We start from the raw sequence: 27,643 nt of genomic DNA on the forward strand, positions 1-27,643 counted from the left end.
CCATAATAAAACCAAAGATGACTTGTGTGTTTTTTTAAAGTCACTTAAGAGTTAAAAAACATTTCAAATTAATAAAGAAAATTAATCTTCAAGTAATCTGACTATCTGGAAAACTCATTTGTCCCCTAAATGTCCACAATGTGCCCCTTGCTTTGTCCTTTGTAACTTGAGCCTGATGCAAAGTCACGTGTAAAAGAAGAATGCATCTCCGAAAAGACATATTACAGAATGTACAACAGAGTTGTGCACCCCAACTCTCAGGATTTCAGTAAGATGCACATTTCTTGTTAGTTCTGGAAGATTCCATGACTCATGGGATGTTCAGATAGTTATCTCCTTCCTGTGTCTTCTTGGGGAGAATTTGACCTGTTTGTGGCCAGCCTTTGGCTGCTCCCTAGCTGATTTTGTCTCTGAGACACCATCCTTAGGCAGCTGTATGTCAGCCAGCACCTCTCAGGGTCCTCCTGTTTTTGTGCCTGTGGCTCAGGTTTGGCTCTCTGTACATGAGGAGATGGAGATGCATGCAAAATTTGGTTATGGTGTCTAGCTCTTCTCAGATTACTTGATTCAAATTATTGTTCTTTAGTTACAGCACTTCATTCTGCCTCTGTTAATCTTCCAAGAGAACATGAAGCCTCTCTATGTATTTACTCTCACTTGCACTTTCAAATAGGAGCATTCTCAGTCTTACTTTGACCATGTTGCCAAAATTCAGCATTCTCAGCTGTGAGGCATTCAATCTGTTCTTTTTCTGAAGCAACCTCTGTGTACAGAAACTGCTTTATGGCTAGAAGCTCCTTCTATTCTTTCAAGATCTCATTCTCCTGGACAAGAAGAATATTTTTAACCTCATCATTTTCATTCATTTCTACAATATTTGAAAAATATACTCTTTTGAAAGTCTGGTTATCTCTTGTGCCATCATACTCTTTTCACTTCTCTCAGTTTTTTTAAAGGGCTGTCAAGTTTTTGTACTTCCTATAACCTGTCTTCTTCTTTAAATAAACCTGTTATTCTACCCTGCAGATCTTGATGTAAACAATTCGAAAGAAACTCCTGTTTTCTGATCTCCACCTTGATTCTCTTCTGGGTCCATGGTAGTGTAGGCATAGTGGCCATGTTAGATCAGTGATAAGGTGTCATCGCTTGCTTTGGTATCATATTTCTAAAGAGCCCTTGCGCATGCGTGAAAAACACACATAGAGCACCACTGATAGTCTGAACTGGGCTGAGCATTACGGATATGTTCTGTATATTCATTTTTGTGTCCAGCTCCTTCATGATAACGTAGTCCTTATGCACAACCAGTCAGGAAACCAGAAGAGTTTCATTTTGGCAGTTGTTTCAGTAAGGACTAGAATTCCTCCACTTTCCTACTGTCTGTGCTCCTCCTGCTAGTCTCTTCAAAGTGAGGCCAAAGCTCTTTGGTAAGCAGATTTTCCAGAAGGTCTGCAAATACTGCTCCAGCAAACTGGCTACAGTGTTAGGTTCATTTCTTCCAAAATTGTAGATTACTCTCTTGTCATAGGCTGCTCTCAGCTCATCTACCTTTGATTTCATTCCTGAAGCTCTGAAGATGACTTCATACTTAATGCCACACTTCTCTATGCAATCTACATGTGCATGGAAAGCTGCAGACAGTCAAATGTCATCATATGCCATGGTCCTCTCTGCTGCATCAGCCAAAGCAACTCCAAAAATACATTTGAGATTCAGAACACCAATCTGAGGCAACTGTGACTCCTGAGGTGGCATCTTTTTCTTCTTTTCTTTCCACTGTCTAACATCAGCTGCTGCCTTTTAATGTCTTCTTTTTATGATTTTCTTATTTATGCTTTTTCCTTTTTGGGCTTCTCTTATATTTTAAAATCTTTCTCTTTCTTTGTATCTTTTTCTTTCTCTCTCTCTCTCTTTCTCTCTCTCTCTCTGTCTTTCTTTCTTCCCTTTTCTTTTCTTTTCTTTTCTTTATATTTTTAAGAAAAGCTAGGTTTCTTGAAAACATGAATTCTCTTGGATCTCTTCATTTTGGAATGACTTTCAGCTTCATCCCCAGAGCTACCTTCCTGAAAGGCAGCATAGTCTTTTAAATTATCAGACTCTATTATCAGGAGGCCCATGTATACTGTCACTCGGAGGTAAGAGGTCCCCAGTGCTGGGCATTCCAGGAAATTTAGCAGAGCTTATCTCTTCAGAGGCGGCAGCCTGGGAAGACCACTGTCATATTTCACCCTGTGATGTTCACTGGGCTGCTAAGTGGAGCCAAAAGCACTCGGTCATTCTGACTCCATTAGCAGGTGGTGCAGAGGGCTTTCCTGTTACCTACCTATACACTTCTGTGTCAGTCCCTGTGCAACCACCTCAAGACTAACACCTCCTCATGCTCACACTGCAGCCAGAGCCACCTTAGTCTCCTGTTTACAATGACGGGGACAGAAAAGGATGAGACCCGTAGATGGTATGTAAAGTCATGGATTTGAATAAAGTCACATGTACAGATAGTAGTACAATGTGAAGAGCAAAGAGAGACAGGTTCAGGTACTGTCTGGGTCATCTGATGCATGTATAGCTCTGCAAGTACATTTTCATATCTATGTTGTTTTAGCTTCCTGGAACAAATGAGCTGCTTCTTAGTTTTCTTAATGCCAAGTTACCTGGGCTTTAAATTTTACTTGGCTTAGGTCCTAATAACCTGCCTAACTCTTACTCTTCTCCATCCTTAAGCCTAAAACATCTGTCCTCAATTCCCAGCCAGGTCCTATTCCAATCTCATTGGATCCAGAAATTTGAGGCTGACTTTAAGCATTGTCCCCCTTTCACATATGATGCCTCATTCCTGCTCTGGGCAGTCTTGACCATCAGTAATAACTGACTCCAAGCCTGATGGCCACATGCTTTTGAAGCCCTACTTCATCCCGACTTTTCCTACTTTCCCTTAGTGTATTTCCCCAAATGCTTTATGATCATCTATCTTATTATATCACCAATGTGATAACATTCTTTTGACACAGCAATTATTTTTGAAAGAAGACATTGAAGCATTAGGGAAATTATAAATGTATTTTGTGTTATTTTCTGTTTTAAATAATTCTTATAACTTATCTATATTGGTCATACAGAAATTTTATAGGATGGAGCCAGGAGAGTTGTATAGTAATTAAACTAATATGTTTATCATTAATTCATAATATAATTTTGGACAAGTTATAATATATCTGTGATTTTAATTTGAAAAATTAAATGTAATAATAATGTTATCTTGGGGGTCTCCAACATATTGGTAAAACAAAATGAAACAAAATAAAAAAGGGAATATACTTTACCAATTAAAATTGTTAAGTGAATTAAATTATTAATAAGAGAAATGTATGAATATATTTTCAGAATTCAATATTTTTCTTCTCTAGTTTTTACATTTAATAGCATACATAATTACCTTTATTTTTGGAAATGAAATAAATTCTTTAAGAACTCTGAGTGTTATGAATTATATGTGTTCCCCTCAAACTCATATATTGAAGCCTTAAGCCGTAATGAGACTTTATTTGGAGACAGGACCTATGAGGCAGTAATTACAGTTAAATGAGATCATAAGAGTGAGTGTCTGATCCAATAGAATTTGTGTCCTTATAAGAAGAGATATGAGAGTGCTCTCTCTTTCACCACATACATGCAAAAAAGAGGTCCCATGATCACATTAGAGAAAAAGCAGCTATCCCTAAGTAAGGAAGAGAAATTTCACCAGAAACCCAAACCCTGACAAACCTTGATCTGGAACTCCCAGCATCCCAATGTAAACGACATAAATTTCTTCCCTGATCAGTGTGGCTCAGTTAGTTTGGTGTCATCGAACAAAGTGAATGGTTGCCAGTTGGAATCCCAGTCACTGCACATGCCTGGGCTGTGGTTCTACCTGGTCAGGGTGCCTGAAAGAGGCAACTGATGGATGTTTCTCTCTCACACTGATCTGCTTCCCTCTCTTTCTCCCTTACTTCACCTCTCACTAGAAATAAATGAATACAATCTTTTTTTAAGACAAATTTCTGTTGTTTAAACCACCCAGCCTATCGGATTTTGTTTTGTACCACCTGATGGGACTAAGGCACATCAATTTGGTCAATGCGCTGAGTCATTTCCATCCTTCTGTGTGCTTTTGAAATATCTTTATATTTATTGTATCAAATTGGGCTTACATTATATTTGTCATCACTAGAATATAGTCATAGTCAAGTTCATGTTCTCATTATAAAGTGCATTGTTTGGAGTAGAAGATGCTCAGTAAGTGCTGCTTACAAACACAGTGCAGTATATGAGCTCTATGTCCATTACCAAGGAGAGTTTGCTTTGGCTTTTGTTTTATTTTGCTTTGTGTGCATCATGATGTTACTGGAGGAAATAGGATCTTCAGTGGTGTTGCCAGGAAAGGAATTTCAGGGACACTCACGGGGGGAGTTGTAAGTGATAGTGACAAGATTCATTAGAGTGAAAAGGGACACTACACTCTCATAGAGACAGAGACTGTGCAAGCTAGAAGCAAACTACTGGCCTGAAGTCTTTGTTAAACTTCCTCGTATTTCCTTGGGTTTGGGAAAGGCCAGGCTTTCATTCAAACTACCGTTTCTTTCCTGAATTTTCCCAGGTTTGTGCCCTCCCACTTTGTAGTCCTTAGTTTGTCTCCTATTGTGCGTGCCTCATAGTTGTGCTTGGTCATTTGGATTTTACTGTTAATACACTTAGTAAAAGGAATTCCCTTGTTTTCTCTTCCCATTCCCTTCCCCCGTTAGTAAGGCCAACTCCTACTCCCAACTCTGTGGGAGCCATCTCTCCTTCCTGCCTGTCTGGTGAGTGTTTTGCTCTGGGTGGCAGGGTGATGTCAGTTACTTCCCAGGGTAGGTACATAGCTGTTTGGGGTTTTTTAAAATACTTATCAGACATAATTCCATTTCTGGTTCTATCCGCTCCCTCATCTTTTATTTAGATCTATTTGCCTACGCCAGCAATGATAACTTGAGTCCACTTTTAAAGGATTACTTTTTGTTTGCTTATATGTTTTTATTCTTTTTGTTTTGCTTGTTTGATTACATAATTTTGCTGACAGGGGTGTAACATGAGCCACACATCATGGTGAGTCAGATTTGTTGCTATAAAAATGATATCTCAGAGCATTATTCTTTACCAAGCTCTTGTCCAATAAATATTCTAGAAAATATGAAAGCACAGATTTCTGAATAAGTAACTACACTATCTTGGGTACAAAGTTAAGAATCTAATTTGACAGAAGAGGAGAAGCATGGAGGGCCAGTACTCAGACATACATGAATAAACCACAAAGTATCAGGATCCTGCTACACTATTTCAGGTGCCAGAATGACAGGAGAAGAATCAAGGACCAGTGCTCATGAATATGACTGCCAGCAAGGAGAGCATATTAGAATATAAAAGTTGTCTTCTTACTTTTTTAATAGGTTAGCTTCGGATATAGGGTTTTTGTTGATATAATAAAATTTCAGTTTTAAATCCAGAGTTATATTATGAAAATTAGAAAAGATGCTGATATATTTCATCTAAGCCAGGAAAGAGAAAGGAGGAAATAATTAGAGGAAGAAAGGGAATCAGGAGAGAGGAAGGAAGAAAGGGTGGGAGGGAGAAAGAAGGGGAAGGAGGAAAGCTAAAAAATAGCTATATTTTACTGAAGAATCCCAATTAATACATGCAGAACAAATTAGAAAAATAGAATTACCATTAGAACTTTATAATGATATTGCAGCTGGTAAGTTTCAACAATGGATCCTAAAATTAATGGGTGGAAACTTAAGCAAAAACAGGAAATAATTTGCATAGTCTCAAATTATCTTTCCCAAAGAATTTAGTAATTACAACAGAAAAACAGTACCTTCATAGGTTGATTTTCGCAGATACTCCCTTAGGGAAACTATGAAGATTAATACCGTCAATATAATATATAAACATTGTATAATATTGCATCCACCAACCGCGAGAACAAATGTCGGAGACTTTCAGGGTTTCAGAGATGTTACTTTATTGGCCAAGTTTAACCTGCACAGGGGTGAACTCTCAAAGTGTCCAGAGACACAGTGCCCGCAGGAGCTGCAAACAAGTCGCGCCCAGCGCTTACAGCTAAATCCTTATATAGAGGCAAGCAAGCAAGCGTTGCACAGAAGCCGATGTGGCGGTTAGCTATTGGCTTACAGAGCTTGCACACGTGTGCGGGGGGGGGGGGGGGGATAGGGTGGGGTCTGACTCAACTGAAAGGAAAATTTTGAAGCTAAGCAGATGGCAATCAACTTACAGGATGTTTGCTAGGGACGCAGGCTCCTTGGGGCTGAGACTATTTTTCTTGTTTCCAACACATAATAGTTAATATGATGTCCTGAGTAGGGCACTTCACCTCTGTGGAATTCTGCTACATAATCTAAATGTAATGCACAACCTAAATCTATGGATGAGGTCAAATTGATGTACATTACACAAAGTAACTAACCAATACTTTCCAAAAGCATTGAGGTCAGAAAAGAAGAGAAGAGATTAGTAATGACCACATATTGAAGGAAACTGAAGAGAAATAAGAACTAAATGGAATGTTGGATTCTGAATTGAATCCTAGATCAGAAAAAAAGACATTATTGAAAAAATGAAAACTGGTTAAGCCTGAATATATTCTGAACTTTAATTATAATAGTAAGCCAATATAAATTTCTTAGTTAATTACAACACATGTGCTTTGATTTTTTAAGATGTTAAAAGAGAGAAGCTGGGTGAGAAAATAATTGTTTTCTCTTTTTACTATTGTGATTTCCATTTATTTGCATTTCAAAAGAATATCGTTCACCTCAGAGCAATTGTTCAAACAAATCTCCTGAAGTTCCTCATTTACTGGTTCTAACACCATGAGAAAAAAAATCCAGAGGATCTTATATATGACTCTGCTTGGTTGTAATTTTCCAAGTTGTTACTATGTCAAAATCATAAAATTTTATAGCTCTAGTGCAAGCAAAAACTATAAAAATAGAAGATGTCATAGTATACATTATCATAGTATGCATGAAATTGCCTAGAAAGAGAAACAGGAAAGTGATCATTGTTATGATGTTAAAATCTCTGAATAGAAATTGATTTTTTGTTGGTTTATCAATAAGATTGCAATTTCCTTTGAGCCTGCACTGTACTTCACGCTGCCTTCTGAGGATTTCATCTCTTCCATCGCTGATGAACCTGAATTTCTCAAGAAGGAGTCAATGGCTGGACAGCTAGTCTAATGCTCGTCCCCACATTCCGTGAGGGGACCTGAGTTTAAAATGATCATCAAGACCATGAGGGGAAAAGGAAGAAATGGAGAGGAGCTGACAGTTCTGCCTAATTATTAATAGAGAATTGTCTCTGTTCCAGAAATGAACCTAACCTATGGAGCTCCTAGAATCCCCATAGGGAATCTTTAAGGGAGCTTAGAGACATATCTCACACATGTGTGCGCGCACACACACACACACACACACACACACTTGCATCTTGCTAACTGTTCCTGCAAGTCACTGGCTTGAATCTAAAAATGGAGATTCAGCTACATCTCTAAACTCAGAGTATAATCCTTGAGTCATGGTAACCTAGGAATAACCCTGGGAGGAATGTCTAAATATGAACTACGGGACCAAACACTTGACAAAAATAGAGCTTTGTAGATGGATCTGGGCTTTTCCTGAAGCCCCAGCACTGACTTGGTTTGCTCCCTCCCTTCTAGGAGCCCTATCCTAGAGCATCTGTCAATTACCCTTAAAGTGACTGAATAATTTCAGTTTCCCTTCTCTCTTTCTAGATGCAAGTAATCTCTTAGTTTTGTAGCAAAAAGGATGCAGCGGTAGATGTTTCAGGCTTGAACACATTTTCCTCTCTTCTAGAGCCACCTTGAAAAAGTTATTGTTTTTTTATATTTTTGTTAATTGATAATGGTAATCTTAAGGGCTCTGTGGTTGAGATATGATAATGATGCACTTAATACATCATTAGTTAATCAGCATTTCTATCTAAATGTAAGAGTGTTACCTTAAATGCATTCTCCTGAATGTATCAAATGAGGAGGACTGGAGAAGAGGTAAATGAAGTCTATAAAGATAACTACAATTGTTAAGTTGGTTAAACAAAAGTGCTTCAACTTAAATGAATGCATTGGAATTATTATACTTTATTGGGAAAAATTCACCTATTGAGTGGATGGATCCTTCTTTCACAATTCTTAAATGGGTCCTCAGTTTTCAAACTATTATTTCTCCAGGTTCTCCTGGAGAACATAAAAAGCAAACATGCATGGTCACATGGGAGAAAAAAATTTAAAAATCAGTTTTTCCTCTTATTCCCAAATGCCTTTCTCAATTATTCATGCCCACAGTAATCATTGAAACTTCCATGCCAGATGTGTAATTGCTGACTTAAGGCAAAAAGGACCTCAGCTGGAAACTAATGCCACATTCTCCCTGACTTTGATTGCAGTCAGGCTCTCTCCTAGAGCTTGTTTTGCGTCGTAACAATGTTTGGCCCTGTGCCCGCTTTGTGCTTCAGCTGCATGGATCTTTAATCTTCCCCTGAGTGCTTGTGCACAGAAAACCTCAGCAGGACTCCAGTCCTGCTTCTTCGTTGCCACTCATTCCTGGGCATGCCCGTCAGATTTTCTGAGTCCTGCTGTGTCGCATGAATGTTTTGAATGACTGCCTTGGGTTTCTTTTTACTTTGATTAATTCACATCTCAGTTTCTGTTGATTGGTCTAAAAATTTAAATTCTCGTGTTCATTTCTTTTAATTAATAAAGGGAAGTCAATTTAACTGCCACATAACAGACATTTTTCCTATTTTTCATGAGGTTAAGTTTCTCTTCTTCTAGAAAACATTTAGTTCGACCAGTGGCCATCCTGGTAATTAATATTTGGGGTGTACTTCTGTGGAAGGGGATTTGGTATTCAAATACCAATCCTAGCCATAGATTTCAGTCCATAACTACTTAGGAAGTCATATTCATATTTGAAAAGAATGTTGATATTCTTTATTAAATAGAAATATTAAAAATCATGTTTCAAATAACATAAAAATGTTTTTTAAACTCACAAAGGAAATCCAAAGGAAAAAACTGACTATTAGACACATATTAAGCAGTCACAGGAAACCTAAGGAGAGGAAATGCAACTGGAATCTGTCATTCATTTGCTCTTTCTGTACTTCCTCCATATCTCATGTCCCTCCACAGATACTGTGGCATCTGTGTATTTAATTTGTTTATTCTTTTCTTTCTCTAATGCCCTTTATTTTCTGCTTTCGAATTCAGATGACCACTTTAAACTTTCATGGTCTCTTAACTCTTCCAGAAACATACTGTCTTAGTGCCAATCCCAAAGTCTCTGCAGGAAGACTCTAATCCAGTGACCTGGGCTTAGGTGTTCACTTCTGGTCTGGTTAGCACTGGTTATAGGTCAGCCAGCTACCTCCTCAGCTGGGTGTGTAAGGACACGCTCAGAGAAGAGGACCAGATGCCCAGGTATTACTACAGTCGTCCCTTACTATATCGCGGTTCACGTATTGCAGCTTCACTATATTGCAGGTTTTTTAGAAAAAATATATCTAATTCTGTATCGCAGAATTTTCGCTATGTTGCGGAATTTTGCGGTACATAGGTATTTATATACTATTTATGGTTTTAATTATTTTTGCCTAAAAATTTAAAGCAATATAAAATATAAAAAATGTTAATTCAAAGATATTAAAAGTCTATTAAATCCAAATAAATACAGTATGTATTTCATCAGCAGATGAATACCCTACTGTACACAATGGAAATGCAGTACGCCACTACCGCTTGTGCCAGTTTGCCAATGTGAGATTGTACACAGCACACTATTGGCTGATGGAATGGAAGGTGACCAACCACAGCACTGTGTTCTGTATCCTGGGTGCTGATTGGCTCAGTGGGCATCGATCTGTTTGCTCTCCCACACTGTGCCCACAGTTCAGCATCTCTTCTGTCTACTTCACATTGATGTCTGGTCACTGCATGTAATGTTGCTCTGTAGTATTGTGTTTTTGTGAAATTTTTGTAAAAGTTTGAATTTATTTCAAGCTCTACAATGCCATCCAAACATTCTAGTCTTCTAAAGCTTCTGGTAGTGAACCTGAGCACCAAAGGAATATGCTTACCATGAAAGAAAAGGTGGAACTTCTCGACATGTTGAATGAAGTTAAAAGCTACGTGGCTGTAGGCCGCCATTATGGGATTAACGAATCTGCTGTTTTCTGCATAAAGAAAGACTAGAAGAATATTAGGTCTACAGCAACAATGACTTTTAACAAGACTGCAAAGAGGGTGGTCACTTCCCGCAATAAGACCATTGTGAGGATGGAGTCTGCATTGGCCCTGTGAATTAATGACTCTAGGAAGAAGAATATCTTTCTGGATACCAACAACATCTGGATGAAGGCTCAGAGACTTTGTGATAGTTTTGCAGAAAGCATGGATGTTCACAATGGTGATGAGGACAAAGATGAGGACCACGACGCAGAAGCAGGACCATGGAGTGCTTCTCCCACCAGACCAACCACATTCAGTGCCAGCAAGGGGTGATTTGACAAAACTCAGAGATGCTCTGGACTCAAGAGCATTTCTCTGCATGGAGAAGTTGCCTCTGCGGATAAAAAGCAGCACCAGCCACTCCCCATAACTATGTTCATCACTCGGACGAAGAGATTAGTTATGCCTACGCCTTTAGCAGAAATAGAAGTTACAGCCCAGGGAGAAAATACTGCAGCACTTGATGAAGCTCCTGGTCAAGTGGTGCCTTCAGAAGAGCTGTGATGCTCTTCTTGGCTGTGCAGGACATTTATCTCACCATCATCACCTTCATCACCATCAGTACTGCACAGCTACATAGTTTATGATCTTCATCATTCAAGTTGTACTATACTTCACTAGTGAGTACCCATATAGAATTTTCTATGTTGTTAAAATTACATAGGTTTAAGAGTGTAGAAATTGTTTAAGAGCATATGAAGTGTTTAAAAGAGCATGGGGAAGGTTAATAAGGGAATGGGAAAGGTTTATAGGAGTGTGGGAAGGGTTTATAAAGCCTTAAAACATATGTAAATAATAAAATAAGTATAACGCCGCTACTCCATGGATTTTCATCTATCATGGGGGTCTCTGGAACATAAGTCCTGCAATAGGTGAGGGATAACTGTACAGGTATTACTGCTTGTTCTGTAGCGTTTAGAGATAGACTCCGGGTTTTGTTGCACTGAAAAAAGTAATTTGCATGTTTGTTATGTTGGTTTTACATGTAGTTACTAAAAAGGTAACTACATGTATTTTCATGTAATTGGCAAAATTAATTCTTTGCTGATGAGATTTCCCCTCCTGCTATAGTACAATTTTCTCATTCTCTTTTTCTAAGCATTTACTGTCCTTCATTAGGCTAACAGCATTGTCAAGATTACTTTCACTACACTTAATAGTATAAAACTAATTTTCCAATAGAATTCGTGGTGATTTATGTTACATGTGTGCTTCCCTAATGTAATTGTTCTCAAGTTTTATCAGGCATGACCCTCACTTGGACAGTCCAGGTAAGGCCTGAAATTTGGATTTCTAACAAGTTTCCAGGGAAGGCTGATACTGTTGATTCTGAAGTTTCACATTAATAACCCCTGACATAATTCATTACTACTCTCATTACAAGAGAATATAGCTAAGAAAAGGTCTTATGTTTCACCATTGGGATCCAGGTGTGAAGAATATGTCCCATCAATCCATATCTACTGTTTTCTGTTCCTATTCTAAAATCCTTGGGCTGTTAGAGTACAAGGGACTTTTGAGATTGTCAGGTCCTAACTTTTCTGTGCATATTCATACTACATTATTGAGTTTAACTACTCTTATTACTACCGCCATTATAATGTCCTTAATATCTTTATTTTACTTACAAAAATTATGTCACTTTCGTAGATGGAAAAGAAACATCTATTACCTAAAGGTAAGTGTAAAAGTAAATGTAAAACATTCATTTTTAGAAGTAATAAATATATCATAAGTGTAAATGCATATGCAAAAACAAATTATTTAATAAGAATAAAAATGCTCACAATTCATTCTTAGCAAAGGAGTAACCATCTTGGTATCACCTTGCTTAAGATAGAGAAAAGATTTAAAAGCATTAACTCCATTTTTTTTAGTTGTGATATTTGCTTTCATTCTAAATCTAAATGCATATGTGTATGTGGTCAAAAAGTACAGAAGAAATCCAGGAAATTTTTTTGAAATGGTTGGATATTAATATTTATTCTTAAAGCTATGATTCAAGTTATTCTGTTCCAATAATAGAGGTTTAAGAAGATCCCTCCATCTCCAGAAGCTGTTGTTCTGGATTTTGTAACATTTGCAATGTCAAGGAAAAACTGGATTTCTTCTTCCCCACACTGCCATGCTCTTTCAGGAAAAACTTAAAAATCATTATATTATTCACACTTTTTTCATAATGTTCAAATATGCTTTCAGTGAGTTAGATTGTGAATTTATAGTCAGGTTCTTCTGAAAAGAATATTTTTAGAATAATTTAATGAATGGAAAATTCATGGACTCACTCCTAAGTTACTCTATGTGTCCTGTCAATCACAGGAAGAAGAAGGAGGAGGAGGAGATGAAAAAAGACACCATGAACTGAGTAGCCTATATAAAATATCTTTTAAAGCCCACTAACTTTAAGAAGTTTACAATAATATTAACATTTTCCAATTAATAATATGCTAATGCATGCCAACATATAGTATTTTGTATAAAAATTCATGTGAAAGGATCCTTTATAAAAATTATGACATAATGTGAAGAGAACTTTATGGCCCTATATGTCCAAAACTTTTATCTTAAGCTTCCCATATGCCTGTAAATCGTTGTAATCATGCTAACAGGAGCTACACATTCTAGAGCCATCTGCCTCCTTCATCATATACTAGCTTTCTGATATACGGGCAGTTATTTGACCCTCCTGTGCCTAAATTTCTCTACTGTGAAATGACTTTAATTCCAGCACCTGATCTGTTTTGCCAGTACACAGTGGCCCATCCTACTATGATGAGATTTCTTCAGAGCATCTTAGGAGGAGTGAGACAGTAATCCCTCCAATTATCCCAGTATTGTTCCTCAGAAATCCTCCAGGGTCATAAAGCTGGGAGGGCTCTGAAGGGCCCTCTAGTGGAAGGAATGCTATCCTGCATTAGTTACATATTTGTAGGTTTGTTGGATTAAAAGTGGGTACAGTACATCTAGTTCTATGCCCGGGGTCCCAAACTCCCGGGTGACAGACCAATACTGGTCCATGGCCTCTTAGGAACTGGGCATAAGGGAAGCTCACTGAGCTCCACCTCCTTTTCCCCTCCCCCACCCCCATCCCCATCCCCTGTGGAAAAACTGGTCCCTAGTGCCAAACAGTTGGGGATTGCTGATCTATGCAACAAAGAACCTTCCTGGCTTAGTATTCCTGAGACACCTCAGACTTTACCCAGAGAATTGAAACATTAATGCTATTGTATCAATTTTAAACCTTGTTCTGCTTCCCTAGGGTAGTTCACTCAACTGACCTAGCTTCCTACCAAACCACTGGAAGAAGGCAAGGAAAGAGAAGCCTACCATCCCTGGAAACCAAAGAGCTTTCATTCCTTAGCTTTATAGAACTTTTCTGTGTATTAGACCATAATACATGCAAAGGGGTTTGAACAACATAAAAGCATACAAATGCTCAGTGATGATTATTCAGTTTATTGTCAATGGTGTGTGAAGCACTTTGTGAAGCATCTTGTTTGTTTTCCTTAATTTTCTCAACATGATGCAATAAGTGCTATTATAACTGCCTTTTTAGGATATAAAATAACAATAATAATTGAAGCTCAGAGAGGTTAATTTTCATACCCAAAGTCACACAGCTCGGTGCAAACCAAGCTGTCAGGCTTCAAGGTAGTTTATTTTCTAACATAGGGATCCCTCACAGTATTGTCTGAAGAGCCCATGGGTGTGGCTCCATGCACTGCTGCTGGCCCACTGATGTTTCACTCATACATTGAGGTTTTTCTCTCCCTCTCTTTTCCTCTCTTCTTTCTCTGAAAAATAAAAGAAGAAAAAGAAAAAAATACAGACTGTGGAGCAGCCTCATACTGCAGTTCATTCAGTAAAACTGGGGAAGTTCTGCAAATTAGTAATTTTAAAAAATGACACTGACATGAGGATGACTTGGAAGTTATTGAGAAGCAAAACATAAGTGACAGAGGAATGATCATAAAAGTTATCATCCAAAACAAGTACTTTTGGGAAAGTAGACATAACAGAAAAATAGAACAGAAACCTGGGACATTTATAACAATTTTCCCACAGGTGACATGAAACAGGAGAGTAAAAAATGGATGACTTACTGAGTCAAAGTTTAAGACAATTTAAGCTAGACTCATAGGGTGTTATTAGGATAAAGACAAAGTTAAAAATTGGGAGTGCTTCCAGGAGAGAATCAGGGGAAGCACCATCGTATAAGTAGTGAATGTTTTGAGCAAAGACAGTGGAGAAAAAGAGACTGTAGTTCTGAGTATGTTACTCTTCCTATTTCTTCAATATGACAGGTGTATATTCAAATGTAAGTCCACTGGAGCATCACATAAGCTAAAACAGCTAATAAATTTTATAATCAGTTGTCACAAACCACCATCCTGACTTCGAATCTGTAACTCCTGCTATTTGACGATAGCTGTAGTAGCTTATAAAAATATATCAGGGACATCAAAAGGAGAGATGACAAATCTCCTCTCTTTTGAAATGTGCCCAGGACCACACTGCTCATGATTAAGAATCAGAAGAGGAGAAATCAGTGGTGAGTATGATTTGCCTCTGATTTCTTTCACCATCTGTTTGTCTATTTTTCTTATCCCAATACAGAGTAACTGTCCTCTAATAAAAAAGTAATTTTCTTTAAAGAGGACATTGTGACAGGCTATGAAAAGAATGGTGACATTTTTGCCCTTTTGTGAAATTGGTAACATATTTCTTGCAAAATTGCTTTTACAACTTGCTATTGTATTTACTCTGGGTGAAATTTTACAAAACAAATATTGTCTCTGATGTGTGAATATCTTCTTCATTATATAAATCACCTAAATTCTAATTTATCTCAATAATTTGAGATTTCCTGGGCTTCTGTAGAGAATTTCTAAAACTTTCTTCATTTTGTGAATGGTTCTGAAGTAGATGTTCCGTAAACACCACCATTCTGGGGATGACGTGGTGGAGGGATGCATCCAGCTTACACCTCACCTCAGGGTTGTTTCATTTTAGAGACTAAAGGATTACTACATTCAACTTTTTTTTTTCTTTGACAAGACACTGTTGCCATGGTTTCTCCTATTCCCAGTTATATATCTGCATAAAAAAAAAAACAAATCACAGACAAGAAAACAAGAGACTATGATAAAACAATGTATACTCATGAAATGTGAAATGCCCTTCAACATACCACAGTTTTTTCTTCACTATTCCTTCCCTCCACCAAAACACCCAAATCACTCAAATACTTTGAACTTTTTCTTTAATCCTCACCTGAGGATGTGTTTATTAATTGATTGAAAGAGAGAGAGAGACAGAGGGGAACATGGGTTTGAGCGAGAAGCGTCTATCTGTTGCCTCCTGTACACACCCTGACCAGGATTAAACCCACAACCTTGGTATGTGCCCTGGCCGAAGCAGAATCTGCAACCCTTTGGTGTTCAGAGGATGCTTCCAACCAAGTCAGCTACTTTGCTAGGTTGTAAATACGTTAAACTTTCCAAGGGACTGTTATATAATTTAAATACAGACTGATTAATCTGAAAATTAAGAAACTATAGAGCATAACCAACAAAATATATTTCATATATTCTGTCACATGACAGAAATAAAAAGAAATAAATAAGCTTGTTACAGAAACTTGTCTTAAAGGAAACTAACTGAAAGATAACATATAATGGTGCTAGTGTTGATGGGTTGTTGGCCTGTCTCCACCTGTGGTGTCCCCGTGATGATTATGTTCAGTGCAATGTTTTCTAGAAATAATGACTTTGAAGTAAAACTTGAACATGGATTTGAAATCTACAAAGAAAGATTTTATATCTTGCACAAAAAATGTGTTTGAAATACTCTCATTTTGTTTAAAATAATTTCCTACAGCTCGATAGCACTGTAGTCCAGATGTTTAGGAGCACATTTCTGAAGCAGGGTTACTTGCCTTCAATTTCAGCTCTGCCAGTTACTGCTACAAAAATGAGAGACCACAACACAATGAAAGAACAGACATCTCATTTACAGTGCAGTAGAGAGGGCAGAAGAGAGAGCTGTCAAACAAAATATTGGGCTGACTTTTTGTTTAAAAGTCAACACTACATATAATACTAGTTTTTTCATCATAAAATAATAGTAATTTAAAAGTGTTGGGGTTTTATTACATTTTGCTTATATTAACTGTCAAATAATTACTAGTTTCTATTACTAATAGAATTATCATCTTTTAATGTAATATTTGGTGGTCAATAATCAGTCCATTGGGAATATTATTGTACAATGTTTAATATATTCGTAGATAAACTCAGTTCAGACCTGATATCTGAACATTCTGGCTCTGAATACTCAGGCAAGTTAAATAATTTGAACTCTGGTTGTTAATAATAAATATTTGTTTCATAGTTAGTTTTAAAAATAAATAACATGGTTGAAGAGGGCAGTATAGCTCTTGGAACACAGTAAACTTTTTTCCTATGACCATTTAAAATAACCAATTTCATTACGTTTTACCAAATTCATTAAAATAAGGACCTTATTTTTAGATCATATTGTCCAGAAAAAAATTGTCAAGGACCATTTTTTAAAATAAATATGTTTCAAGTTTTAGATAATAAAAAATGTGCATACCTTTTTGTTACATTTATTTCAGGTAAACAGTTTTGTTAGTAGTTTTGTTAACTCTTTTAAATAAGTGATTGCTTTTTAATTAAACATTGAAGTCCTGAGCTTATGTTTGACATTTTTTAAACATTTTTTCAATTAAATTAAATTTATTTTTTTTAAGATTTTATTTATTTTTAGAGAGGGGAAAGGAGGGAGAAAGAGAGGGAGAGAAACACTAATGTGCGGTTGCCTCTGGTGGGCCCCTTACTGGGGATCTGGCTTGCAACCCAGGCATGTGCTCTGATTGGTGACTCTTAGCACTCAGTCCACTTAGCCACACTAGTCAGGGCATTTAAAATTATTTTAAAGTGTGTTATTTTTTAATATTGTTACCTGGAAAATAATGGCACTTGAAATTTCAGTGACCTCTCAGAAATTACATGTGCAAACAGAAATGTTCCTCTGATAAAACCTAGGAAGAGACTAATAATGTTGTGATTAGCAAAAGTGTGATCGGCTTTAGAGATTTTCAAAACTTTTGAATTAAAATGTGATTTTGGTCCATTGATTTTAAAAGAGAAATAAAACAATTCAGATGATTTTGCCTGGAAGTCGTTTTACTGTCAGCGCTAACTGACTTGTGTAATGCTCTTATATAATGTGCAATAATGCATAACTGTTTCTTTGGCTTTACTCTAGAAATATATTCCTTATGGTAGGGACAATACTCAAGTAAGAAAATTACATTCTTCCCTAAATCACAAGACTTTCTTCCTCCCTCCTTTCCCTCCCTCCCTCCCTCCTCTCTTTCTTCCTTCCTTCCTTCCTTCCTTCCTCCCTCCCTCCCTCCCTCCCTCCTTTCTTTCTCTCTTTCTTTCTTTCTTTCTTTCTTTTTCTTGTTAGAAATTATTCTTTCAAGGGGAATCATCAACTAGGAATCAAAAAACTTGATTTTATTTCCAGTTTGAACACTAACTAGCTGTGTGACCCTGAAAAAGTCATTTTATCTCCTGTTTTTGGTTTTTCATTTGTTAAATGAGAAAAATGAATTTAGTGGATTCACAGAATTCATCAAGTGTTAGAGATGAAATAGACCATGGTCTATAAAGGATTTTGTTTTACAGATGGAGGAATACAGCCCAATAGATATGACATCTTGTCCAGTGTTTATTTGAATTTGTGAAAAATAAAAAATAAAATTCATGTGTTTTGATTTCAATCCAATGCTCACTTCTACAAATTGAAACTTTAGCTATTTGTCTATTAGTAGAAAAACTAAATAAATAATTTTTATAATTTAAGATACAAAAGTACACAATGTATATACAAGTAAGTATCCATTATAAATTTATTTTATATGTACTTATAAGCATATAAGTATATTCAGTATGTATTTTATGTTAATATAAAATATATGTACTTAATATACATTAATATTTTGTGTGTATATTTTATTCATCTCATTCTCAAATCATCAATAGCATATAAGAATCTTTTTGCATATCTGTTAATATTTATGTGAAATACTAAGAAATTGAAATTTAAAAATGTTTTGAGCCCTGGCTGATGTAGCTCAGTGGATTGAGCATGGACTATGAACCAAAGGGTCTCCAGTTTGCTACCCAGTCAAGGAATATGCCTGGGTTGTGCGCCAGGTCCCCAGTGGGGTTCCACATGAGAGGCAACCACACATTGATGTTTCTCTCTTTCTTCCTCCCTTCCCCTCTCTCTAAAAATAAATAAATGAAATATTTAAAAATGTTTTGATGCAATGCAAATAAGAATATTGGCTCATGATTACTTTACAGCAAATATATAGTCATTGAATTTAGTTTAGATTCTGCTTAAAGATAGACTATGTTAGAAAGTTTTTTCAAATTATACAAAGTCACTATATAGAAGTTCCCCAAAGCAACAGGAATTAAATCTGCATAATATCACAAAGAAATGTTTCATGCAACGAAACATAGGATGTTATTTACTTGCAAAATTTACTTTAACTCTGGAAAACTGATTTGTCAAATTTTTGTTATTCTAAGTTATTAAGAAATACTCAGAACTTGCTCAAATTTAACTAACAGGAAAGAATAAAACCAAAAATAAATTTATTAATTTACAACTAAAACTATTTCCTAGGGGACTATGGAGTTCTGTCTCTTGGCTATTTTATTATCCTTGTAGGTAAAATACTGGAGTAGCTGATTAATAATCCAAAGTTTGATTCCATGAGGTTGAAATCAGATAATGGTAGCTATTTACATATTGCAAATACTTAATAGTGTCAAGATCAGCCAGTTATTTCCTCAATGATCCGATCTTCTGCTCAGAAGATATGCTACTTGCTCATAAATTGAGTTAATCTCTCACACTCTTGTTCCTCCCCAAAGCCATATATATCATAGTTTAAGGTGAAATGTTTTCCTTGGTAAATACTTGCACCGGCAGGAGTAATACACAACATATCTGTCAAAAGGATGGGGACCAGAAGAGATAGTTTCCAAAGCCCTGCCTGAAAAAGTTGAGTACTTCAGTTGCCAGTTCCCCCAGCCCTCTTCCCTATTGTTGCTGAAGTGTGGGGCAGCCTGGCATTGCCCATGGTTGGGGAATGAGGAAAATAGCTTCATACAACCAATCTGTAAGTACATTGACATTTTTAACAAATGGTTCAGGTGTCCTAGTGCATACTAACTAAAAATTTCTCCTAAGTCCTGGAAATCTATATTTTTGTCTTACTTCAATAAATTATAGGTTAAACTTTTTAAAATGTTTATGGTGTATGCCTAGATCATGAGTTATTACAGCAAGTTATAGTAGTGAGGTAACAAGGTGAAGCCAAGTGGTGGGGAGAGAGGGCGGCAAATAAGAATTTGTAATGGGATCCAGAACTCCATGTCCAGGAAATAATTAGAAAAAAATATATAGAATGTCCTCACCCCCACAAGTCTGAGCTGGGGGATGGGACCCATGGAGCAGGGCCATTGAGAGTTGTTTTGAATAGCAACAGTTTTGCAGATAACCTCTAGAACAGTCATTTAACGTATCTATAACCTTTAACAAGTTTCATAGATATGTGAAACAGCTGTGGCATGCTTGGAGCCAGGGGAATGGGAGTGACTTCAACCCATGATGCAACTTGGAGGCAACTCCCCCTGGTTATAGAGCCCGAGTAAGAGCTTGGAGATGATTGGCTCCAGCCATGGAGTCACACCTGCCTGGACTTACTATGGCAGCCCAGTATAAATGGGAATAGTGGCAGCTGTGGCTAATTGTGGGAGGAGCAGGAAATGGTGCAGCAGAGGAAGATTGGCACTTGGACTTAAACCCAGGTGCAGCAGCCTTGCTGCATCTTTTTGGGACCACACAGCTTGGGCAGAGAAGAACCATGGACTTCTATTTCTTTTTCTGAGATACAGTACCCCAGACTGGGCAGAGGGTGAAGGAAGGACTATGTATTTGTGGGTATTCTAAAGAACTTTGGAATATGAAGACATTTAGTCATTACTCTTAAGTTTGTATAACTCTTTAAATAAATAATCTCTTTCCATTTCACCAATCTCTGGCATTGAGAGACGTCTTTTCCTGGTGGCGGGCAAGGGGAACCTAGCAGGGGCTGGGGGACCCCTGGAGCACAAGGGTGGGTCCATTTGGTAATAGTATATCATTCGCATCCCACCCTGAGTCTGTTCTGTATCAGTTTTTTGGTGATCATGAAGCACCTGTTACAGAATAAAATGGTAAAAGACCCTGCATGGCTGCCGAGCTTGGGTTTAAATACAAGTGCCAATCTTCCTCGGCCACACCATTTCTGACTCCTTCCACAATTGGCCATAGCTGCCAGCATTCTGTTATTTATCCAGCTTTACTGGGCTGCCATTGTTAGTCCTGGCAGGTGTGGCCCTGTGGTGTGGAGCCAATCATCTCCAAGCTCTTACTCAGGCTCTATAACCAGGGGGAGTTGCCTCCAAGTTACATCATGGGTTGAAGTCACTCCCATTCCCCTGGCTCCAAGCCTGCCACAGCTGTTTAACATATCTATGGAACAAGTTAAAGGTTATAGATATGTTAAATGACTGTTCTAGAGGTTATCTGCAAAACTGTTGCTATTCAAAACAACCCTCAATGGCCCTGCTCCATTCATCCCATCCCCCAGCTCAGACGTGTGGGGGTGAGGACATCTTATATATGTATTTCCTGGACCCTGATTTCTGGATCCCATTACAAATCCCCATTGGCCCCTTCCCCTTGGCTGCACCCTGTTACAGTGATACCCTCCAGATTTCCAAACTGCACCAAATGATGCCAGACTGATAGGATTTTTGACATTCTTCTATCTGCTTTTAAAAATCTTTTTTTCTTCTGTCTCTTTTATTAGGGCCGTCACTTCTCATTTTTATACTAGCACTTTCCTCTAGCAACACATTTTCAGAGACTGAATCTAATTTAAATCTACCCTGAGCAGGAAAACCTGTCCAATTTCTTAGATATATGTGTAAAATAATATAGATACACTCCAAGTCGTGGCTCGAGGAACTATGTTATAAGTAAAGGAATAAACATTTAGTCTTGGCCTTTGGGACACATATGTTTTTATTCTGAACACCTTTAGGGTTATGTCAGGGTCTTTTCGTATATTAACAATATTCTGGTTTGGCTCGTAGTTACCATGGTGTAAATGATCAGTTGTGCTTCACTTTGTTGCGGAGGTTGAAAACCAATAGCTTACTAACCAAACCTAACCGGCGGTGGTGTTTTAATTGTCCTAGAAAATAGTGGTTATGGCAATGCTTTTAAAGTTTGAGTTGTAAACATTTCAAATCAGAAAATTTCAAATGTAAAGCTGAATTTCTGAGTTCTATGTAAAACAAAAAGTCTAGCAATAGTAGGTCCATATATTAACATGAAAACAACAGGTGAGAGCTAAAATGCAGCTGCTTTCTGTAAATAGTGTGATGGGTTGACATGTGTACCCACAGAAAGATTTGCTGAAATCCCGAGAACAGTAGAATATGGCCTTATTTAGAAATACAGGCATTACAGGTGTAATTAGTTAAGATGGTGTCATACTGGAGCACGGGGGACCCCCACCCCAATCTGACTGATGTTCCTATGAAAAGAATGCCATGTGAAAAGATGGAGAATCACTGCAAGAAGCAGGCCACTGACCACTGAGATGGAGACTAAAGTTAAGCAGCCACAATCCAGAGAACTCGGGGCTGCCAGAAGCAGAAGAAGGAAAAAATGGTACCATCCTAGAGAGTTTGGAGGGGGGCTGGCCCTGCCCTCACATCGAAGTTTAGACTTCACCCTTCCAGAGCTAGTAGACAATATATTTCTGAAGTTTTAAACTACCCAGATTGTGACACTTTATAATGGCAGCCATGGGAAGCTAATACAGGGGAATTTTCAGTATGGTTGATTAGATAATCAACCTGTCTGTACACACACAGCTTAATGTTAAATAAAGTACCTAAAAAAACATTATCCACATATGGATAAAAGATAAGGCTTTGGCATGCAAGAGGAAAAAAACAAAAAATGACCCCTACTCAGAGAGACCTTTGACCACTAGTCAGAGAGTGGGGTAGCAGCTGTCCTTTGATGGTGAAGGAGGTCACAGAGACAGAGCCCTGCCTGTCTCCGCCAAGAGCTTAAGGGTAATATCCTGGTCTAAGACCTTAAAATCATGAGTGATAATTTTCCTAAATCTGGGATTATAATTGTTAAAATATATCTTTTTTTATTTTTCAATTATAGACTTGTAATTAAATATGAGTAATTACCTAGCAAGCCAAGAAAATAGCAAAACAAGTAATTACAGGTTAATGACTCTTTTGGATCAATAACAAAGCCCCTCTGAAAATATTGTCAACTCAGCCCTTGGGGGATGTTTATAGAGTAAACACCTCAGCACTGTGAATCAAGAGCTCTTCAAGTTTAAAAGTAGTAAAAAATATTGACAATGACAAGACCACAAAAAATCTTATAATATATAGTCACAGTCTACCAAATATAATTTAGCTTAAAACACAAGTAGCAACACTAGACTTTCAAGAGCTTCACATAATAATGTATCAGACTAGATTATAAATTATGTTTAAAAAGTTTTAAGAAACAATAAAAACAAACATTCTTTGAATTGTACATATTTATTTTACTTAACCATTTATTGAAGAGCAATTATGTCAGGCATCTTCCAATTACTGGAAACACAAAAATTAATCACCATCAGCACCCCCACTTCCTGCCTTTATCAGATTTATATTCTAATTGTCAAAGACAGATATAAAGCAAAATATTTTTATGGTGAAATATGCCACAAATAAAGTAGGGGAAGTGGATTGGAAGCCCTGAATAAGGGTATAATAGAAATTTTACTTTGGAGATCAGGGAAAACTTTACTAAGAAAAGGATACTTGAGCCTGAAGGAGGTGAGAGAGCAAGTCATCTGGAGCAAATGTGAAGGAAAACTATTCCAAGCAAAAGGAATCCAAATACAAAGGCACTGTAGTGGCAACTGTAAAAAAAACTGTAAGGAGCCTGTATAGTTGAGTAAGACTGTACTCTACAAGGGTAGTAAAATATGAGATTTAAGAGGAGTTGTAGACTAGAAAAGTAAGAAAAACTATTTTGTCAAAAAGTATCAAAAATATACAAAAAGGAACAAAAGAGAATTTCTGATAAAAAAGTAATTGTTAAAATACAAAAATTGAATGGATAAGTAAACAACAAATGAGACAAAGCTGAAGAGAGAATAAGAAAATGAAAGGAAGCACTGAATAAATAAACCAGAAACATCACTCAGAAGGAAAAAGATAAAAACCACAAAAGGTAAGTATAAAAATATTTTTAAACTCTAAGATAAAAGAAAGAATCCTTACATATGTTAATAGGCATTAACATATGTAAAAGTTATGAAAAGTAGGGAATAAGCTGTCCACTTTAAAGTGATACTAAGTTAAAATTTTCCAGAGTTTTTGAACAATATGGTTTTTCAGATCAGTAAGTGCAGTGAATTCTAAACAGAATAATTAGAATACATATCCTCACATAAATAACAAGTTCCAGTAGGCATTAGCCCTCTTTCTTACTAGCTTCATTCATTTAAGTTTACTCTCATTTACTCTCATTTAAGCTTCCTTACGAGTATTTGAAATTGTGTCACTTGCAGGACTAGATTAGAATTTTATCAATATAATGGTCATTAGGTGTATTCACCCTTCTCACTGAAAGGTGTTTTTATCATGATATGCTTGAAAAAAAAACACTTAAAGCCCTAGCTTGTGTGGCTCAGTGGATTGAGTGCTGACCAGAGAACCATAGGGTTGCAGGTTGGATTCCCAGTCAGGACTCATGCCTGGGTTAGGGACCAGATCCCCAATACAGGGCATGCAAGAGACAACCACCTATTGATGGTTCTCTCCCTCTCTTTCTCCCTCCCTTCCCCGTTCTCTAAAAATAAAGTAAATAAAATTTTTAAATTTTTTTAAAAAGAAAAAAACACTGAAAATACTTTGACATTTCTTTTCAACTATTTCCATCTCTTCCTTCTAAATCTTTTTGACTTTGAGAAAGGACAGAGGATAGAAATGGGCAGAGAAGAGAAGCCAGGCTGTCTTCTGATACTTGGAGGGGGATGGTTGATCTTCTAGGTTTTCTTTTGTTGTGTGATCTTGGATTATCTGAAAATTTTATTTATTCAAGTTTGTGTGGTTATGATATAAAACCCAGAAATTGTGACTATCAGTTCCAAATTTCAACATCTGCCTAAAGTAGGACTTCTATCTTCCTTGATGTATCAAGTTACTCCTCTTTTTTTTTTTGGTGCCTTTGATTAATCTTCACAGATGACCAGAGATCATTTATTTATGCTTAGATCTTTCTCTAACATGTGCTTACCATTTATACTAAGCCACACTTTTTGTTAAGTTTAGATAATTTAGATAGATGAAATTTTACATTTTGATTTCTAATACATATAACTTCTAATTTATAAAAGTATAAATTACATTAAATACTTTATTCTAATAAGTAATATCTTTAAAACACCCTTCTCCTGGAGTTAGAGACACTACAAAATATTCTGAGTGGTAAAATAGGAGGCCTCTGGTGAGAATTTTCACATTTCTCTTATACTGATCTATCTAGTTTAATTTAATAAATTAAAGCACAGATATGCTTAGTAGAGAAAATAAAGCTAAACAATAATTAGGGCTTTTTTCTTCAAAATTAAAATGTACTTTAACATTTTAAAGAAGATGATAAATGTCTATGGTTAGTATTGATCTAGAATGAATTCTTTAGCTGAATTTTGTTTTTCACTGACCTGATTCTAGCCACACTGCTTGTGTTATAGAACTTAACGTGCTGTGCCAGGCAGAGTTCAACTAGAGAAACAGGATCCATATGAGATACATATGAGTAAGTGAATGAGGAAAAGGAATCTGACTGTTGGAGTTAGCAAGACAAATCTGAGATCTTCAGGGCAGGCTATAAGAAAGGGCAGGTGGGGGACCCTGGGGCAAGGGGTGACACCACTGTCCACAGCCAAACTTTTTCTTGGAAGTCTCAATGTTCCTCTTCAAGAACTTTCAACTGATATACATCTCTGGACAGGGACTGGGGAGTAGGTAGCGAAGAACTTGCCCCATGGAGAAGTGGAGACAGTAGGGAACAGAACCACAAGTGACCTAATGTGCCAAACCTCTTGGCACAGGGTTCCGTGCCCTATTGCTCTTCATTCATAGAACCCAAATTCAAAGATAAAATTTTTAAGAATTTGAAGACAACAACCACAAGACAGTAAACCACAGGCACAAAGCCCTCGTCTGAGCATGAGGCCCCCTGCACACTGCACTGGTCACGTGCCCATGAAGCCAGCCCTGGGCTGGAGTCTGTGACAACACTTGTCTCCCAGAGGGCAGAGCCTTCTCAGGAAGAAGGGAAAAAAATTACTTACAAGGGGAAACCCCTTCTTACCAAACCCTGTGCCATCACAGTTGATTAGTTATGCAGGAAAGAAGTGATGATAATGACCCATATGACAATTCCTTCAGACAGGAGACAGGGCCAGGTAGGAGTTGAACCTGAGACCTGATCTTCCTTTCCTTGTTTACTTAATATGTTTATTCATTCAACCAACAAATATGTATTTGTTAGAATTCTACAATCTACTAATCTCTCTGCTAGTTTACAGGGACTCAGTCAAAATAATATATGGTTTCTTGCTTAGAGAACCTCACTTTGAACATAATGCTATTGTATTCTCTATAGTTCCTGGCATATTTGGCAAAACAACCCAATGCTTACTTACTATAAAATAAACATTAAACTTGATTAATTGAAAGTGAGGTTATCAAAGTAGAACTAGCATGTAAATGTACTTTAACCTTAAAACAAACCCTACCTTTTTCTGAATTTACGTCAGCACTCCTAAAACTACAGATTCAAAGTGTTGATTTTCTTTTTTCTATATAAAAACACTAAACTCACATTAATATGATTACCTTATAAAGTTTCGCAGTAATGAAGATGAAATATCATATATCTGACATTTAAGTGTTTTTAATATTTTGTTAAGGAAGTATTCAAGATGTGGTTGAAAAGTCAGCTGTTTTTAATTGATCATTTAAAATAACAATAAACAACATTCTCAGTATTTTTAAAAGGTATGTGTCTGGTTCTACATGTAATATTAGTTAGAAATAATGCAATCATGGGTAATAAATAAAGAACACTAATTAGCTCAAATAAACTGGGGTTTCTCTTTCTCATGTAACAGAAATTGCAAAGATAGAAAGAGGCTGTCATTGGTTTGGGGGCAGAACATTGCTAGGGCACCTGTCTCTGAGCTTCTAGTGGACCTTCTTTAATGTGCTGTTTTATCCTGTTGCAGCTCTTAACATTATACCATGAAGGTGGTGATAACTCCATCAACATGAGTTCCCCTGTTTATAGTAAACAATTTAAAAAATAAGTATGCTTTCCTATTTTTGTGCCAGGCGATTCTAAGACCCAGAATGTGTTCTCATTTCTGTGCTAAATAATGCTGGGACTAGGCAGAAATAAGCTAGATAATGGTTTCAGGAAGTACTTGTTTCTTAAAAAGCTAATTATGGATGCCGAATCTTGCTTATCAATGCTACTTTAAGACTCTCATCTTATGGTGTTTATCAATCCAAAAACTAGCATGTTACATAATCTGCCTTTTCAGACTCTAAAGCCCTAAAATATCCTCCTGTAACCTTCCCTTTCTGGGACTCTAAGGAACTCTGAAACTTGTGTTCTCTCTCCTTGTGTGAGGATCCACAGGTTTTTCTGGAAATGATTTTCTTGATTGGATACACCAGAGCAGGAGGAAGGACATTAGCCATATTTGTCCTATTTATCCAGAAATCAAGTGTTCCCAGAAATCATTACAGTAGACTATCATTTAGATATCACTGGCCAGAACTGCCTCTAACTAAAATATTGCAGAATAAGAAATCTATCAAGGTATATCTGTGGCAGATTTCTACATGTTTACTCTGGCAAAGAGGGTTCTTCTAGGAAGAAAGAAGGTAAGAAATAAATGGATACTGGATAAACATCTAAAACATGGATATATTTCTTAGAATAATAAAAAAGCTTCATTCAAAAAATATAGGATAACAATTTTACCAAAATTGTTCAAAATGTAGGATCTTATTACAGAAAACAATAAAATATGAA

General features: G+C 36.9%; 2 pseudogenes; one reads left to right on the forward strand and one right to left on the reverse strand.

Moving 5' to 3' along the window:
* Window positions 1–321: 321 nt before the first annotated feature.
* Window positions 322–10,261, reverse strand: LOC118999795 (ralA-binding protein 1-like; annotated as a pseudogene).
* A 243-nt stretch (window positions 10,262–10,504) lies between these two features.
* LOC118999796 (60S ribosomal protein L34-like) overlaps window positions 10,505–27,643 on the forward strand; it is a 78,835-nt pseudogene continuing 61,696 nt past the window's right edge.

Source organism: Sturnira hondurensis, unplaced genomic scaffold (assembly GCF_014824575.4).
Source record: "Sturnira hondurensis isolate 20B ecotype Veracruz unplaced genomic scaffold, ASM1482457v3 Scaffold0015475, whole genome shotgun sequence".
In the NCBI taxonomy this organism is placed as follows: Eukaryota; Metazoa; Chordata; class Mammalia; order Chiroptera; family Phyllostomidae; genus Sturnira; species Sturnira hondurensis.